We start from the raw sequence: 17923 nt of genomic DNA on the forward strand, positions 1-17923 counted from the left end.
GTAGGGATGGGTTAGTGTGTGTTTGGATGGGTTAGTGTGTGTGGGGATGGGTTAGTGTGTGTGTGGATGGGTTAGTGTGTGTGGGGATGGGTTAGTGTGTGTGGGGATGGGATAGTGTGTGTGTGGATGGGTTAGTGTGTAGGGATGGGTTAGTGCGTGTGGGGATGGGTTAGTGTGTGTGGGGATTGGTTATTGTGTGGGGATGGGTTAGTTGTGTGTGGGGGGAGGTTAGTGTGTCTGGGGATGAATTAGTGTGTGTGGGGATGGGTCAGCGTGTGTGGTGGGATTAGTGTGTGGGGGGTTGGTGTGTGTGGGGATGGGTTAGTGTGTGTGGGGATGGGATAGTGTGCGTGGGGATGGGATAGTGTGTGTGGGGATGGGTTAGTGTGTGTGGGGATAGGTTAGTCTGTGTGGGGATGGGTTAGTGTGTGTGCGGATGGGTTAGTATGTGTGGGGGAGGTTAGTGTGTCTGGGGATGGGTTAGTGTGTGTGGGGATGGGATAGTGTGTGGGAATGGGTTAGTGTGTGTGCGGATGGGTTAGTGTGTTGGGATGGGTTAGTGTGTGTGGGGATGGGATAGTGTGTGTGTGGATGCGTTAGTGTGTGTGCAAATGGGTTAGTGTGTGTGGGGGGGAGGTTAGTGTGTGGGGGGATAGGTTAATCTGTGTGGGGATGGGTTAGTGTGTGTGGGGATGGGTTAGTGTGTAGGAATGGGTTAGTGTGTGTTTGGATGGGTTAGTGTGTGTGGGGATGGGTTAGTGTGTGTGTGGATGGGTTAGTGTGTGTGGGGATGGGTTAGTGTGTGTGGGGATGGGATAGTGTGTGTGTGGATGGGTTAGTGTGTAGGGATGGGTTAGTGCGTGTGGGGATGGGTTAGTGTGTGTGGGGATTGGTTAGTGTGTGGGGATGGGTTAGTTGTGTGTGGGGGGAGGTTAGTGTGTCTGGGGATGAATTAGTGTGTGTGGGGATGGGTCAGCGTGTGTGGTGGGATTAGTGTGTGGGGGGTTGGTGTGTGTGGGGATGGGTTAGTGTGTGTGGGGATGCGTTAGTGTGCGTGGGGATGGGATAGTGTGTGTGGGGATGGGTTAGTGTGTGTGGGGATGGGTTAGTGTGTGTGTGGGCGGGGGGGGGGGGGTTAGTGTCTGTGGGGATGGGTTAGTGCGTGTGGGGTGGGGGTTAGTGTGTGGGCAATGGTTAGTGTGTGGGGATGCGTTAGTGATTGTGTGTGTGCGTGGGGGGGTTAGTGTGTGGGGATGGGTTAGTGTGTGTGGGGATGGGTTAGCGTGTGTGGGGATGGGTTGGCGTGTGTGGGGGGTTAATGTGTGTGGAGGGGGTGTTAGTGTGTGTGTGGGGATGGGTTAGTGTGTGCGTGGGGGGTTAGTGAGTGTGGGGATTGCTTAGTGTGTGTCGGGGGTTTAGTGTGTGTGGGGGAGTTTAGTGTGCCTGGGGATGAGTTAGTGTGTGTGGGAATGGGTCACTGTGTGTGGTGGGGTTATTGTGTGTGGTGGTTAGTGTTGTAGGGGGTTAGTGTGTGTTGGGGGGGTTACTGTGTGTGGGAATGGGATAGTGTGTGTGTGTGTGGGGGGGGGGGTAGTGTGTGTGGGGATAGGTTAGTGTGGGGGGGGGGGTTAGTGCGTGCGCTGGCTATAGCGTGTGGGGGGTTAGGGTATCTGGGGGATTAGTGTGTGTGGACTGGTCAGTGTGTGTGGAGGGGTTAGTGTGTGTGTGGTGGGATTAGTGTGTGTGTGGGGGTTAGTGTGTGTGGGGATGGGTGAGTGTGTGTGGGGATGGGTTAGTGTTCGTGGGGATGGGATAGTGTGTGTGTGGGGGGGTTAGTGTGTGTGGGGATGGGTTAGTGTGTGTGGGGGGTTGGTAGTGTGTGTGTGGTGGGTTAGTATGTGTGGGGATGGGTCAGTGTGTGTGGGGATGGGATAGTCTGTGTGGGGATGGGATAGTGTGTGTGGGGATGGGTTAGTGTGTGTGGGGATGGGTTAGTCTGTGTGGGGATGGGATAGTGTGTGTGGGGATGGGTTAGTGTGTGTGGGGATGGGATAGTGTGTGGGGGGATGGGTTAGTGTGTGTGGGGATGGGATAGTGTGTGTGGGGATGTGTAAGTGTGTGTGGGGATGGGTTAGTGTGTGTGGGGGTTAGTGTGTCTGGGGATGGGTTAGTGTGTGTGGGGATGGGTTAGTCTGTGTGGGGATGGGATAGTGTGTGGGGGGATGGGTTAGTGTGTGTGGGGATGGGATAGTGTGTGTGGGGATGTGTGAGTGTGTGTGGGGATGGGTTAGTGTGTGTGGGTGTTAGTGTGTCTGGGGATGGGTTAGTGTGTGTGGGGATGGGTTAGTCTGTGTGGGGATGGGATAGTGTGTGGGGGGATGGGTTAGTGTGTGTGGGGATGGGATAGTGTGTGTGGGGATGTGTTAGTGTGTGTGGGGATGGGTTAGTGTGTGTGGGGGGTTAGTGTGTCTGGGGATGGGTTAGTGTGTGTGGGGATGGGTTAGTCTGTGTGAAGATGGGATAGTGTGTGTGGAGATGGGATAGTGTGTGTGGGGATGGGTTATTGTGTTTGGGGATGGGTAGTGTGTGGGGATGGGTTAGTCTGTGTGGGGATGGGTTAGTCTGTGTGGGGATAGGATAGTGTGTGTGGGGATGGGTTAGTGTGTGTGGGGATGGGATAATGTGTGTGGGGATGGGTTAGTGTGTGTGGGGATGGGTTAGTGTGTGTGGGGATGGGATAGTATGTGTGGGGATGGGTTAGTGTGTGTGGGGATGGGTTAGTGTGTGTGGGAATGGGTTAGTGCGTGTGGGGGGGTTAGTGTGTGTTGGGGTGGATTAGTGCGTGTGGGGGGGGTTAGTGTGTGTGGGGATGGGTTAGTGCGTGTGGGGTGGGGGTTTAGTGTGTGGGCAATAGTTAGTGTGTGGGGATGCGTTCGTGTGTGTGTGTGTGTGTGTGTGTGGAGGGGGTTAGTGTGTGTGGAGGCGGTGTTAGTGTGTCTGTGGGGGGGATGGGTTAGTGTGTGTGTGGGGGTTAGTGAGTGTGGGGTTTGCTTAGCGTGTGTGGGGGACTTAGCGTGTGTGTGTGTGGGGGGGTGAGTGTGTCTGGGGATGAGTTAGTGTGTGTATGGATGGGCCAGTGTGTGTGGTGGGTTTAGTGTGTGTGGTGGATAGTGTGTGTAGGGGGTTAGTGTGTGATGGGGGGGTTAGAGTGGGTGGGGAAGGGGTAGTGTGCGTGGGGATGGGTTAGTGCGTGTGGGTATGGGTTAGTGTGTGTGGGGATGGGATTAGTGTGTGCGGGGGTTAGTGTGTGTAGGGATGGGTTAATGCGTGTGTGGTGGGGGTTAGTGTGTGGGCAATGGTTAGTGTGTGGGGATGCGTTAGTGTGTGTGTGTGGGGGGGGTGTTAGTGTGTGTGGGGATGGGTTTGTGTGTGGGGATGAGTTAGTGTGTGTGTGGGGGTTAGTGTGTGTGTGTGTGGATGAGTTAGTGTGTGTGTGTGTGGGGGGGGTGGTTAGTGAGTGTGGGGATCGGTTAGTGTGTGGGGGGTGTTTAGTGTGTGTGGGGGGGGGTTTAGTGTGTGTGGGGATGGGTTAGTGTTTGTGGTAATGGGTTAGTGTTTGTGGGGATGGGTTAGTTTGTGTGGGGATGGGTAAGTGTGTGTGAGCGTGGTGAGGGGGGGGGTTTGTGTGTGTGGGGGGGGAGTTAGTGTGTGTAGGGATGTGTTGGTGTGTGTGGGGATGGGTTGGTGTGTGTGGGGATAGGTTAGTGTTTGTGGGGATGGGTTAGTGTTTGTGGGGGGTTAATGTTTGTGGGGGCTTAGTGTTTGTGGGGGGTTAATGCGTGTGGGGATGGTTTAATTTGTGTTTGGGGGGTTAGTGTGTGTGGGGGGGTTAGGGTGTGTGGGGATGGATTAGTGTGTGTGGGGGATGTTAGTGTGTGTGGGGTCGTGTTAGTGTGTGTGGGAAGGGGCTAATGTGTGTGGGGATGGGTTAGTTTGTGTGGGGGGGTTAGTGTGTGTGGGGATGTGTTAGTGTGTGGGGGGATGTTAGTGTGTGGGGGGATTGGTTAGTGTATGTGGGGGGGTTAGTGTGTGTGTGGGGGGGGGGTTAGTGTGTGTGGGGATGGTTAGTGCGTGTGGGGATGGGTTAGTGTGTGTGTGTGGGGGGGGGTTAGTGTGTGTGTGGGGGGTGTTCGTGTGTGTGTGGTGTTAGTGTGTGTGTGGGGGGTGTTAGTGTGTGTGGGGATGGGTTACCGTGTGTGGGGATGGGTTAGTGTGTGTGGGGATCACTTACTGTGTGTGGGGGTTGGTTAGAGGAGAGTAGAATTTACAGTGCAGAAGGAGGCCATTCAGCCAATCGAGTCTGCACCGACCGACGTTTGCCCTCAATTCCACCCCATTTCCGTAACCCAATAACCCCTCCTGACATTTTTGGACACTAAAGGCAATTTATCATGGCCAATCCACCTAAGCTGCACGTCTTTGGACTGTGGGAGGAAACCGGAGCACCCGGCGAAAAGCCACGCACACACGGGGAGGATGTGCAGACAATGACCCGGCGGGGAATCGAACCTGGGACCTTGGAGCTGTGAAGAAACTGTGCTAACCACTGTGCTAACGTGCTCACATTAGGAGCTGTCAGTCAGAGGCTTTATGTCCTGATTGGCTGAGAGGCTGTCAGTCAGAGGAAAGAGTTCCTGATTGGTTGAGAGGCTGACAGTCAGAGGCTAGAGTTCCTGATTGGCTGAGAGGCTGACATTCAGTAATTGGAGCTCCTAATTGTGCTACCCACTGTGCTACCGTGCTGCGCACTGTACGTGTGAGTAGGGTACGTTGGTTGTAGTGTACGTACAGTTTACGTTGTTTAGAGTGTGTGTGAATGGGTGAGTGCGTGTGTTAGTGGGGCGGGGATTAGTGTGTGTGGTGGTAATATGTGTGTGTGGGGGGGGGGTTAGTGTGCGTAGGGGGTTTTAGTGCGTGTGTGGAGTGTTTAGTGTGTGTGCGGGGTTAGTGTGTGTGTAGGGGGGATAATGTGTGTGGGAGGGTTTGTGTGTGTGGGAGGTGTTAGTGTGTGTGTGTGTGAGTGCATTACTGTCTCTGTGTGTGAGTGTGAGTGTGTTAGTGTCTGTGTGAGTGTATTACTGTCTGTGTGTGAGTGTGTCAGTGTCTGTGTGAGTGTATTACTGTCTCTGTGTGTGAGTGTGTGTATTACTGTCTGTGTGTGCCTGTGTATGTGAGTGTGTTAGTGTATATGTGTGTGTGCGTGTTAGTGTCTGGGTGTGTGTGAGTGTGTTATTGTCTCTGTTTGTTTGTGAGTGTGTTACTGTTTCTGTGTGTGTGTGTGAGTGTGTGTCAGTGTCTGTGTGTGTGTTACTATCTTTGTATGTGTGTATTTGTATACATTTATTTGACTTCCTCAACACCACGTCGACCAGACTTGTAATGTCTTTCCCAGGGTGATGTATAATTTCATTGTTTATGTCCCTTCCTCACAGTGAACCTCATCACAATTGTGATCCTGAAGAGAAGAAACTGTGGGCTGTCCAAATGTGTGACTTGTTACCTGGTGACCATGGCAGTGGGGGATCTACTGGTCGTTATTCTCGACCTGATATTGAGACACATCCCCATTGTTTTTGATGAACTGTTTTATTTCCTGTACTCCATCCCCGTGTGTAATATCCACGCCGCCCTGCTTTATGCAGCCACGGACTGTTCTGTCTGGTTCACCGTCACTTTCACCTTTGATCGATTTGTGGCCATTTGTTGCCCGAAGCTGAAAAGTAAATATTGCAGCGAGAAAACGGCGGCTGTGGTTCTGGGAACAGTGGCTGTGCTGAGCTGTTTGAAGGACATTTCCTGGGGGTTTATGATGTCCGGTGGGTATGGGCTGCGGAACGAACCCTGGTTTTGTGATGTCACAGTGGATGTTGTGTTCTCTCCGGTCTGGACAGCAATCGAGTTCCTCCACCACATTCTAACCCCGTGTGTTCCATTCGCCCTGATTCTGCTGCTCAATGTTCTCACCGTCAGACACATTGTCCTGAGCAGCAGGGCCCGCAGGAGACTCCGGGCTCACAGCAGTGGGCACAGTCCCAGAGACCCAGAGATGGAGAGTCGGAGGAAATCCATCATTTTACTCTTTATTATCTCCTCCAATTTCATCCTGTTATGGTCAACGTTAATTGTTTATTCTATATGGTACCGGTTGTTGTGGCTGGGGTATGGGTCTGTATGGTTGGATATTTATGTTATGGAATTGGGCTTGATGCTGCAGCTCCTGAGTTGCTGCACAAACACTGCGATTTACGCCGTGACAGACTCAGTTCAGGCAGCAGTTGAAGAATGTGCTGAAACTTCCCTTTAGTTCAATTCTTCAATTCATTAAATCCTGAGAGGATACCCCACCCACACGGCATCTCTCTCCTCGCACTGCCGGCAGAACTGACCATCCCCAGCCAGCCTCACCCTGATTTACCATTCTGCATTACCAGGAGGGACTATAGGTGGGTGGGTGTGACTCCCCCCATTGCCGATCAGCTGGGTCTGTCCTTCCCCGCATTGCCAATCAGCTGGGTCTGTCCTCCCCCCCCCCCCCGCCCCGCACCATTGCCGATCAGCTGGGTCTGTCCTCCCCCCCCCCCGCATTGCCGATCAGCTGGGTCTGTCCTTCCCCCCATTTCCGATCAGCTGGGTCTGTTCTCCCCCCCCCCCATTGCCGATGAGCTGGGTGTGTCCTTCCCCCCATTGCCGATCAGCTGCGTCTCTCCTTCCCCCCATTGCCGATCAGGAGGGTGCGTACTTCCCCCCATTGCCGATCAGCAGGGTGCGTACTTCCCCCCATTGCCGATCAGCTGGGTATGTGACTCTACCATGGCCGATCAGCTAGGTGTGTGCCTCTCCCCATTGCCCATCAGCTGGATGTGTGTGACTCCCCCAATGCCGATCAGCTGGGTGTGTGCCTCACACTTAAACACAGTCTGTGCAGCAGATTGTGCCCCAGACAGAGACAGAGACTGAGACACAGACAGAGACATAGACTCAGACACAGACTCAGACACAGACAGAGACAGAGAGACAGACAGAGACACAGACGGAGACACAGACATACACAGGGACAAAGACACAGACAGAGACACATACACAGGCAGAGACACAGACTCAGACTCAGACACAGACTCAGACACAGACACAGACAGAGACACAGACATAAACACAGGCACAGAGAGAGACAGGGACACAGACAGAGACACAGATAGAGGCACAGACAGAGACACAGACAGAGACAGACACATACAGAGAAACAGACAGAAACACAGACAGAAACACAGACAGAGACACAGACAGAGACACAGACACAGACAGAGAAACAGTCACAAACACAGACAGAACACAGACAGAGAGAGAGAGGGACAGATGCAGGCAGAGACCAGGCAGAGATTTACCAGTCTGCATTACCAGGAGAGACTGCCGGTGGGTGCGTGTGACTCCACCATGGCCGATCAGCTGGGTCAGTGTGACTCTCCCATGGCCGATCAGCTTGGTCTGTGTGACACCCCCATGGCCGATCAGCTGGGTCAGTGTGACTCCCCCATGGCCGATCAGCTGTGTCAGTGTGACTCCCCCATGGCCGATCAGCTGGGTCAGTGTGAATCCCCCATGTCCGATCAGCTGGGTCTGTGTGACTCCCCAACGGCCGATCAGCTCTGTGAGTGTGCTTCCCCGCATTGCCGATCAGCTGGGAGTGTACTTCCCCGCATTGACGATCAGCTAGGTGTGTGCTTTCCCCCATGGCTGATCAGCAGGGTGCGTACTTCCCCCCATTGCCGATCAGCTGGGTGTGTGCTTCCCCGCATTGCCGATCAGCTGGGTCTGTCCTCCCCCCCCCCCCCCCCCGCATTGCCGATCAGCTGGGTCTCTCCTTCCCCCCATTTACGATCAGCTGGGTCTATCCTTCCCCCCATTGCCGATGAGCTGGGTGTGTCCTTCCCCCCATTGCCGATCAGCTGCGTCTGTCCTTCCCCCCATTGCCGATCGGGAGGGTGCGTACTTCCCCCCATGGCTGATCAGCAGGGTGCGTACTTCCCCCCATTGCCGATCAGCTGGGTGTGTGCTTCCCCGCATTGCCGATCAGCTGGGTCTGTCCTCACCCCCCCCCCCCCGCATTGCCGATCAGCTGGGTCTCTCCTTCCCCCCATTTACGATCAGCTGGGTCTATCCTTCCCCCCATTGCCGATGAGCTGGGTGTGTCCTTCCCCCCATTGCCGATCAGCTGCGTCTGTCCTTCCCCCCATTGCCGATCGGGAGGGTGCGTACTTCCCCCCATTGCCGATCAGCAGGGTGCGTACTTGCCCCCATTGCCGATCAGCTGGGTATGTGCCTCCACCATGACCGATCAGCTGGATGTGTGCCTCTCCCCATTGCCCATCAGCTGGATGTGTGTGACTACCCCAATGCCGATCAGCTGGATGTGTGCCTCACACTTAAACACAGTCTGTGCAGCAGAATGTGCCCCAGACAGAGACAGAGACTGAGACACAGAGACACAGACAGAGGTACAGCGAGACACAGACAGAGACACAGACACAGACACAGACATAGACTCAGACATAGACTCAGACACAGACACAGACAGAGACACACACAGATACACAGGCACAAAGACACAGACAGAGACACATACACAGACAGAGACACAGGCAGAGACACATACACAGACAGAGACACAGACTCAGACACAGACTCAGACACAGACTCAGGCAGAGACACAGACAGAGACACAGACATATACACAGGCACAGAGACAGACAGGGACACAGACAGAGACACAGATAGAGGCACAGACAGAGACACAGACAGAGACAGACACAGACAGAGAAACAGACAGAAACACAGACAGAGAAACAGTCACAAACACAGACAGAACACAGACAGAGGGAGAGAGGGACAGATACAGGCAGAGACCAGGCAGAGATTTAACATTCTGCATTACCAGGAGAGACTGCCGGTGGGTGCGTGTGACTCCACCATGGCCGATTAACTGGGTCAGTGTGACTCTCCCATGGCCGGTCAGCTTGGTCTGTGTGAGTCCCCCATGGCCGATCAGCTGGGTCAGTGTGACTCCTCCATGGCCGATCAGCTCTGTGAGTGTGCTTCCCCGCATTGCCGATCAGCTGGGAGTGTGCTTCCCCGCATTGCCGATCAGCTGGGAGTGTGCTTCCCCGCATTGCAGATCAGCTGGGCGTTTGCTTTCCCCCATGGATGATCAGCAGGGTGCGTACTTCCCCCCATTGCCGATCAGCTGGGTATGTGCTTCCCCGCATTGCCGATCAGCTGGGAGTGTGCTTCCCCGCATTGCCGATCAGCTGGGTGTGTGTGACTCCCCCAATGTCTATCAGCTGGGAGTGTGCTTCGCCGCATTGCCGATCAGCTGGGTGTGCGAGACTCCCCCAATGCCGATCAGCTGGCAGTGTGCTTCCCCGCATTGCCGATCAGCTGGGAGTGTGTTCGCCGCATTGCCGACCAGCTGGGTGTGTGTGACTCCTCCATTGCCGAACAGCTGGATGTGTGTGACTCCCCCATTGCCGATCAGCTGGGACTGTGTTCCCCGCATTGCCGATCAGTTGGGTGTGTGTGACACACCCATAGCCGATCAGCTGGGTGTGTGCCTCTCCCCATTGCCGATCAGCTGGATGTGTGCTTCCCCCAATGCCGATCAGCTGGGAGTGTGCTCCCCTGCATTGCCGATCACATGGGTGTGTGCATCCCCGCATTGCCGGTCAGCTGGGAGTCTGCTTTCCACCATGGCTGATCAGCAGGGTGCGTACTTCCCCCATTGCCGATCAGCTGGGAGTGTGCTTCCCCGCATTGCCGATCAGCTGGGAGTGTGCTTCCCCGCATTGCCGAACAGCTGGGTGGGTGTGACTCCCCCAATGCCGATCAGCTGGGAGTGTGCTTCCCTGCATTGCCGATCAGCTGGGTGTGTGTGACTCCTCCAATGCCGCAATGCTGGGAGTGTGCTTCCCCACATTGCCGATCAGCTGGGTGTGCGAGACTCCCCCATTGCCGATCAGCTGGGTGTGTGTGAGTCCCCCATTGCCGATCAGCTGGGTGTGTGTGACTGCCCCATTGCCGATCAGCTGGGCGTGTGCCTCTCCCCATTGCCGATCAGCTGGGCGTGTGTGACTCCCCCATTGCCGATCAGCTGGGAGTGTGTTGCCCGCATTGCCGATCAGTTGGATGTGTGTGACACCCCCATTGCCGATCGGCTTGGTGTGTTCCTCTCCCCATTGCCGATCAGCTGGGTGTGTGCTTCCCGCATTGCTGATCAGCTGGGTGTGTGTGCCTCTCCCCATTGCCGATCAGCTGGGTGTGTGACTCCCCCAATGCCGAACAGCAGGGTGTGTGTGACTCCCCTAATGCCGATCAGCAGGGTGTGTGTAACTCCCCCAATGCCGATCAGCTGGGTGTGTGCTTGCCCCCATTGCCGATCAGCTGGGTGTGTGATTTCCACCATTGCCGATCTGCTGGGTGTTTGTGATGCCCCCATTGCCGATCAGCTGGGTGTGTGCCTCTCCCCATTGCCGATCAGCTGGGTGTGTCCTTCCCCACATTGCCGATCAGCTGGGTGTGTGCTTTTCCCCATTGCCGATCAGCTGGGTGTGTGTGACTCCCCTAATGCCGATCAGCAGGGTGAGTGCCTCTCCCCATTGCCGATCAGCTGGTTGTTTGCTTCCCCCCATTGCCGATCAGCTGGGTGTGTGCGTCCCCCATGGCCGATCAGCTGGATGTGTGCCTCTCCCCATTGCCGATCAGCTGGGTGTGTGCTTCCCCCCATTGCCGAACAGCTGGGTTCATGCCTCCTCCATGGCCGATCAGCTGGATGTGTGCCTCTCCCCTTTGCCGATCAGCTGGATGTGTGCTTCCCCGCATTGCCGATCAGCTGGGAGTGTGTTCGCCGCATTGCCGACCAGCTGGGTGTGTGTGACTCCCCCATTGCCGATCAGCTGGATGTGTGTGACTCCCCCATTGCCGATCAGCTGGGACTGTGTTCCCCGCATTGCCGATCAGTTGGATGTGTGTGACACCCCCATAGCCGATCAGCTGGGTGTGTGCCTCTCCCCATTGCCGATCAGCTGGGAGTTTGCTTCCCCGCACTGCCGATCAGCTGTGAGTGTGCTTCCCTGCATTGCCGATCACTGGGAGTGTGCTTCCCCGCAGTGCCGATCAGCTGGGAGTCTGCTTACCCGCATTGCCGATCAGCTGGGAGTGTGCTTCCCCGCACTGCCGATCAGCTGGGAGTGTGCTTCCCCGCATTGCCGATCAGCTGGGAGTGTGCTTCCCCGCATTGCCGAACAGCTGGGTGGGTGTGACTCCCCCAATGCCGATCAGCTGGGAGTGTGCTTACCCGCATTGCCGTTCAGCTGGGTGTGTGTGACTCCCCCAATGCCGATCAGCTGGGAGTGTGCTTCCCCACATTGCCGATCAGCTGTGTGTGCGAGACTCCCCGTTTGCCGATCAGCTGGGTGTGTGTGAGTCCCCCATTGCCGATCAGCTGGGTGTGTGTGACTGCCCCATTGCCGATCAGCTGGGTGTGTGCCTCTCCCCATTGCCGATCAGCTGGGTGTGTGTGACTCCCCCATTGCCGATCAGCTGGGAGTGTGTTGCCCGCATTGCCGATCAGTTGGATGTGTGTGACACCCCCATTGCCGATCGGCTGGGTGTGTGCCTCTCCCCATTGCCGATCAGCTGGGTGTGTGCTTCCCCCATTGCCGATCAGCTGGGAGTGTGCTTCCCCGCATTGCCGATCAGCTGGGTGTGTGTGCCTCTCCCCATTGCCGATCAGCTGGGTTTGTGACTCCCCCAATGCCGAACAGCAGGGTGTGTGTGACTCCCCCAATGCCGATCAGCATGGTGTGTGTAACTCCCCCAATGCCGATCAGCTGGGTGTGTGCTTTCCACCATTGCCGATCAGCTGGGTGTTTGTGATGCCCCCATTGCCGATCAGCTGGGTGTGTGCCTCTCCCCATTGCCGATCATCTGGGCGTGTCCTTCCACCCATTGCCGATCAGCCGGGTGTGTGCTTTTCCCCATTGCCGATCAGCTGGGTGTGTGACTCCCCAAATGCCGATCAGCTGGGTGTGTGTGACTCCCCCATTGCCGATCAGCTGGGTGTGTGTGAGTCCCCCATTGCCGATCAGCTGGGTGTGTGTGACTGCCCCATTGCCGATCAGCTGGGTGTGTGCCTCTCCCCATTGCCGATCAGCTGGGTGTGTGTGACTCCCCCATTGCCGATCAGCTGGGAGTGTGTTGCCCGCATTGCCGATCAGTTGGATGTGTGTGACACCCCCATTGCCGATCGGCTGGGTGTGTGCCTCTCCCCATTGCCGATCAGCTGGGTGTGTGCTTCCCCCATTGCCGATCAGCTGGGAGTGTGCTTCCCCGCATTGCCGATCAGCTGGGTGTGTGTGCCTCTCCCCATTGCCGATCAGCTGGGTTTGTGACTCCCCCAATGCCGAACAGCAGGGTGTGTGTGACTCCCCCAATGCCGATCCGCATGGTGTGTGTAACTCCCCCAATGCCGATCAGCTGAGTGTGTGCTTTCCACCATTGCCGATCAGCTGGGTGTTTGTGATGCCCCCATTGCCGATCAGCTGGGTGTGTGCCTCTCCCCATTGCCGATCAGCTGGGCGTGTCCTTCCACCCATTGCCGATCAGCCGGGTGTGTGCTTTTCCCCATTGCCGATCAGCTGGGTGTGTGACTCCCCAAATGCCGATCAGCTGGGTGCGTGTGAGTCCCCCATTGCCGATCAGCTGGTTGTGTGTGACTGCCCCATTGCCGATCAGCTGGGTGTGTGCCTCTCCCCATTGCCGATCAGCTGGGTGTGTGTGACTCCCCCATTGCCGATCAGCTGGGAGTGTGTTGCCCGCATTGCCGATCAGTTGGATGTGTGTGACACCCCCATTGCCGATCGGCTGGGTGTGTGCCTCTCCCCATTGCCGATCAGCTGGGTGTGTGCTTCCCCCATTGCCGATCAGCTGGGAGTGTGCTTCCCCGCATTGCCGATCAGCTGGGTGTGTGTGCCTCTCCCCATTGCCGATCAGCTGGGTTTGTGACTCCCCCAATGCCGAACAGCAGGGTGTGTGTGACTCCCCCAATGCCGATCAGCATGGTGTGTGTAACTCCCCCAATGCCGATCAGCTGGGTGTGTGCTTTCCACCATTGCCGATCAGCTGGGTGTTTGTGATGCCCCCATTGCCGATCAGCTGGGTGTGTGCCTCTCCCCATTGCCGATCAGCTGGGCGTGTCCTTCCACCCATTGCCGATCAGCCGGGTGTGTGCTTTTCCCCATTGCCGATCAGCTGGGTGTGTGACTCCCCAAATGGAGATCAGCTGGGTGTGTGTGACTCCCCCATTGCCGATCAGCTGGGTGTTTGCTTCCCCCCATTGCTGATCGGCTTGGTGTGTGCGTCCCCCATGGCCGATCAGCTGGATGTGTGCCTCTCCCCATTGCCGATCAGCTGGGTGTGTGCTTCCCCCCCATTGCCGAATAGCTGGGTGCATGCCTCCTCCATGGCCGATCAGCTGGATGTGTGCCCTTCCCCATGGCCGATCAGCTGGATGTGTGCCTCACACTTAATCATAGTCTGTGCAGCAGAATGTGCCCCCGACAAAGACAGAGACAGAGACACAGACAGACACAGACAGGCTGAGACACAGACAGACACAGAGGCACAGACAGAGTTACAGAGAGACTCAGACAGAGACACAGACAGGCTGAGACACAGACAGAGACAGAGACACAGGCAGACACAGAGACACAGACAAAGACAGAGACTGAGACACACACAGACGGACTCAGAGACACAGACAGACACAGACAGACATAGACAGAGACAGAGACTCAGACAGAGACACAGAGACACAGACAGAGACACAGACAGAGACAGAGGCACAGACACAGGCAGAGACAGACACAGAGACAGACACAGAGACTGAGCCACAGAGAGAGACACAGGCAGAGACAGACTCAGCCCCACCCGCATCCACTGCTCACCAGCTGGTGTGTAGCCACCCCCCCCCCCGCCGCTAAACGCTGCCCCCACGCCGCAGGCAACAAAAGATGGCCACCGGGAGTCTCCCATGGCAACAGAAGATGACTGCCACCGGCGTGCACGGGATGCTGGGTTGGGTGTGGCACAAGCGGAGTGGCGGCTTCTGCTGCCCATTGGCCCCATTGGGGGTCTTCGGGATTGTTGTGTCTCAATAGACACCGCAGCACTGCCCCTTCCCACCCCGGATATCCCCTCCCCGATATCACCCACTCCCCAATATCACGCCCCACCCTGATATCACCCCCACCCCAATATAACGCCCTCCCCGACATCACCCCCTCCCCGATATCACCACCTCCCGGGTATCACCCCCTCCCCGATATCACCCCCTCCCCGGTTTCACCCCCACCCCGATAAAACGCCCTCCCCGATCACACCCTCCCCGATATCACCCACTCCCCGACATCACCCACTCCCCGACATCACCCCGTCCCCGATATCACCCCCTCCCCGATATCACCCCAACCCTGATATCACCCAACCCCGAAATAACGCCCACCCCGACATCACCCCCTCCCAGATATCACCCCTTACCCGACATCAACCCCTCCCCGATATCACTCCCACCCTGACATCACCCCCACCCCGATATCACCCCCTCCCCGATATCACCCCAACCCTGATATCACCCAACCCCGAAATAACGCCCACCCCGACATCACCCCCTCCCCGATATCACCCCCTACCCGACATCACCCCCTCCCCGATATCACTCCCACCCTGACATCACCCCCACCCCGATATCACCCCCTCCCCGATATCATCCCCACCCCGGTATCACCCCCGCCCCGATTACACCCTCTCCCCGATATTACCCCCACACCGACATCACCGCCTCCCCGATATTACTCCCTCCCCGATATCACCGCACCCATATATCACCCGCAGCCCGATATCACTCCCTCCCCATATCAGCCCCACCCTGATATCACCCCCACCCTGATCTCACCCCTCCCCGATATCACCCCGACGCGTTATCACTCCCTCCCCGATATCCCCCGCTCCCCGATATCGCCCCCACTCCGATATCACCTCCACACCGATATCACTACCTCCCCAATATAACCCTCTCCCTCCGATATTACCCACTCCACGCGATCACCCCCTCCCCGATATCACCCCCACACCGATGCCACACCCTCCCCAATATCACCGCCTCTCTGATATCACCCCCTCCCCAATATCACCCCCTACCCGATATCACCTCCACACCATAATATAACCCCCTCCACGACAGCACCCCCACCCCGATACCCCCCTCGGATATGAACCGACCCTGGAATACATGCCCCCCGACAAACAACACCGCAGAACGGATATCAGCACCCAATGGATATCACCCACCTTCCCCGATATCACCCAACGCCATATATCACCCAACGCCAGATATCACCCAATCCCCGATATCACCCAATCCCCGATATCACCCAACCCCAGAGATCACCCAACCCCAGATATAGCCCAACACCACATTTCACCCAACCCCAGATATCACCCAACCCCAGATATTGCCCAACACCACATTTCACCCAAATCCAGATATCACCCAACCCAGATATCACCCATCCCCAGATATCACCCAACCCCAGAAATCACCCGACATCAGAGATCACCCAACCGCAGGAATCACCCAATCCCAGGTATCACCCAACCCCAGAAATAAACCAACCCCAGAGATCACCCAACCCCAGAGATCACCCAAAAATCCCCAGATATCACCCAACACCAGAAATCACCGAACCCCAGATATCACCCACACACAGATATCACCCAACGTCAGAGATCACCAACGCCAGAGATCACCAACGCCAGAGATCACCCAACCCCAGGGATCACCCAATCCCCAGATATCACCCAACCCCAGAAATCACCCAACCCCAGAGATCACCCAAAGCCAGATATCACCCAACCCCAGAGATCACCCAATGCCAGAGATCACCCAACCCCAGAGATCACCCAACCCCAGAGATCACCCAAACACAGTGATCACACAATCCCTCGATATCACCCAAACCCAGATATCACCCAATCCCCGATATCACCCAACCCCAGAGATCACCCAAGCCCAGATATCACCCAACCCCAGAGATCACCCAACCCCAGATATCACCCAACCCCCGATATCACCCAAGCCCAGATATCACCCAACCCCAGAGATCACCCAACCCCAGATATCACCCACGCCCAGATATCACCCAACCCCAGAGAGGGGTGAGTGGGCTGCGGGCTTTGGAGACAACATCAGTCACTGCAACAGGTCCCTTTTCAAATGTCCTTTCGTTGAGATTGTCCTGAGGGCCAACACTTTTTATACTGCTTGGATTCCGTATAAAGGTGAAGAGCAAATTCTTCATCAGTCCAAGCGTTAGAGTAACTAACTTGTAATCATTACACTCAATGATCAAAGCGAATATGGAAGAACTATCTGTTAAAATGGCTCAGATATTTTAATCAATGATTGCCAGTTTCCCAACATTAAATGTCTTTAAACTGGTGAAATTCTGACGGGTCTACTGCTTTTTACTTTAATTATTTTCTGTGGAAGATTAATCACCTGTTAACATAGTTCATCCCAATAATCAGAGTGAACTTGAATTGATTGTTTGGTCCAATAAACAATTATCTCATTCATTCATTGCGAGGTTGAATTAAATCAGTGAACAGCTCATTATGTTAAAGTCCAACAAGCATGACACAACTAATTATTATTTGTGCAACATTGAGATAAAATACCAAATTAGTTTTCAGTCCATTAAACACAGCAAATAACTAAAAACATTTCATTGCATCTTTCACTGTGATTGTCAAAGGATTGTTCATTGCAATAATCACAGGCGGTTTCTAATTACTGTTCAGACCATAATCAAATTGAGATTGCTATTCAGTGGAATAGAATCTGTAATTCCTGACCACACAACAATAATACCATGAATTAAAAATGCATTTGTTCAGCTCACAATCTCAATCAATGGGATTCTCCCTCGGCAGCATCCTCCAATTCCGCCGGCAGCGCACCCATGTAGGAGGGTTTCTCGATGGCGTGGGGTGGTCACAATGGGAAACCTCATTGACCGGCTGCGGGAACGGAGAATCCCGTTGTGGCGGTGGCTGCGCCGCGCTGGATAACGGGGCTGGCTTGACGGAGAACCGGGTACAGGACATTAAACCGATGGTCATTTTCCAAGAGAATTATCATGGCAAGATACTGATTAATCCATTGATCACTAACGGTATGAATAAATCTTTTAACTTCCCACAATAATATGTATTGGGAAATATTTCCCATGTCTATGATGCCAGCAATTATATCTCAGGATTTAATTTCATTAATCATAGTTGTGCGATGACTGAATAGTGTGAGAATTCTCTCTGCCTGTTTCCACCAAAGAAAACTGAGCAAGTCGGGCAGCACGTTAGCATAGTGGTTACCACTATAACGTCACAGCGCCAGGGTCCCAGGTTCGATTCCCGCTTGGGTCACTGTCTGTGCGGAGTCTGCACGTTCTCCCCGTGTCTGCGTGGGTTTCCTCCGGGTGCTCTGATTGTCTCCAACAGTCCAAAGATGTGCAGGTTAGGTGGATTGGCCACGCTAAATTGCTCTTCGCTTAGATGGGGTTACTGGGTTATGGGGACAGTGGGAGTTGTGGGCTTGGGTCGGGTGCTCTTTCCAAGAGCCGGTGCAGACTCGGTTGGCCGAATGGCCTCCTTCTGCACTGTAAATTCTATGATCTCTGAAATCCAATGACGGAAGGCAGGATGACATATACCACACCATCATGTTTGCACAACATTGATAGAAAGCATCACATTC

The sequence above is a fragment of the Scyliorhinus torazame genome, chromosome 20 (genome assembly GCF_047496885.1).
Source record: "Scyliorhinus torazame isolate Kashiwa2021f chromosome 20, sScyTor2.1, whole genome shotgun sequence".
In the NCBI taxonomy this organism is placed as follows: domain Eukaryota; kingdom Metazoa; phylum Chordata; class Chondrichthyes; order Carcharhiniformes; family Scyliorhinidae; genus Scyliorhinus; species Scyliorhinus torazame.